The sequence below is a fragment of the Eufriesea mexicana genome, unplaced genomic scaffold (genome assembly GCF_001483705.2).
Source record: "Eufriesea mexicana isolate 0111107269 unplaced genomic scaffold, ASM148370v2 scaffold1837, whole genome shotgun sequence".
NCBI classification, from domain to species: Eukaryota; Metazoa; Arthropoda; class Insecta; order Hymenoptera; family Apidae; genus Eufriesea; species Eufriesea mexicana.
This window is the reverse complement of record NW_016909955.1, coordinates 557,152-558,617: the sequence shown is the minus strand read 5'-3', so window position 1 is coordinate 558,617 and position 1,466 is coordinate 557,152.

Below are 1,466 nucleotides of genomic sequence, written 5' to 3'. Positions count from 1 at the left end.
ATTATTATTATTATTATTATTATTATTATTATCATTATTGATATTATTATAGGGACTCTGCGTAACTTGTTTATTTTGTTAACTGCTATGCAGGTTTAGTCACGGTGATGACGACTTGATCTGTTCGGTATGCTAGATAGCATGATGATGTAATTGATTGCGAATTAAATGATCGTATTAAGTGACCAGGAATAAAACGATACTTGTTCACGCAGTAAAAAATCTTACGGAAACCGTTATATTCCGAAACACTCGAAGTATGCAACGAAGGGCCCGGGGCTCCCGTTAGATCCTTCTTTAATATTCGTAAAATTCAATACTAATGGGATCGATGAATATGAGACTACTAAAATATAATAAACTGTAAAGAAGAAAAAGAAAACATGGATTCCATTGACTAAAATTAACTTAGGTATAAAATTAATCTAAAAGAAGATACAATTTGTATCCGCTTGCTTGATACACGAAGAAGAAATGGAGGTCTCGTATGTATGGATCCCTTCGAAAGACATTCTGAATATTTAAAAAATGCCTTACAACTGGTCGTATCATCGCTGCATCCGTGCATCGGACAATCCGAATTGACGTAAAAAAAAGTTAAAGGAAACGCTGAACAGAGTAGAATTTTGGCACGCAGGACCTGTCTCGTTGTGATATAATAAACGTCATTGTATTACTAGCCGAATGTTGAAGCTCTATTTTTATTAAGGTACCATGTATTATTAGTCCATACTTAGCGTTTTTATAGCGAATACGTAAAAGTCTTTTTACCTGTCTTGCGTGAGGTACAATGAAACGGAATTATACAATAGCGAGATTCGCGATACTCAGAAATTCATTTATGTCAAGTTTTCGTAATGTCGATTAACTAGATTCATTTATCGCAGGAAACATTCTTCTCGATTATTATTCTGTAATTCATTTCTTCTCGCTAATGCACGCAATTAGGTAAAAAGAACGATTATGGTATCCATCGTCGAGTTAAGAAGAATCGTGCCATAGAATGTTATGCGTAAAGAACACTGTCGTTTTTACTGTCTGTCTTACATTGTACTCCATCATCTTTCCAACGGAAAAAACGAAATCGAGAAAAACGGTTGAGTTCTTTCCACGATTTAAAATTATTTACGTCTGTTTGCACGGTACAGATTTTTAGAAAAGAAATTTACGCTACAAAAATGTAAAGGATCACGGAATTAATGTAACTGAAAAAGAGGCGTAAGGCATGCATTAGGTAGCGAGAAGAATGATGTAAAGCATAAATGAGAATAATGAGCAAAACTGTCGAAATCGAGTAACATTTTTCATTCCTGATTTTGACTCTACCATTCAACCTGATCGTAATTGCTTCTCAAAAATGCTCGAAATGGTCTCAAAGATGTACAATTGTCATCACCAATCTACAACTCTCTGAGATTGTCGAGTTTATTTTGTACCGTATAATGTGCCTCAAAAGATACCAGCGT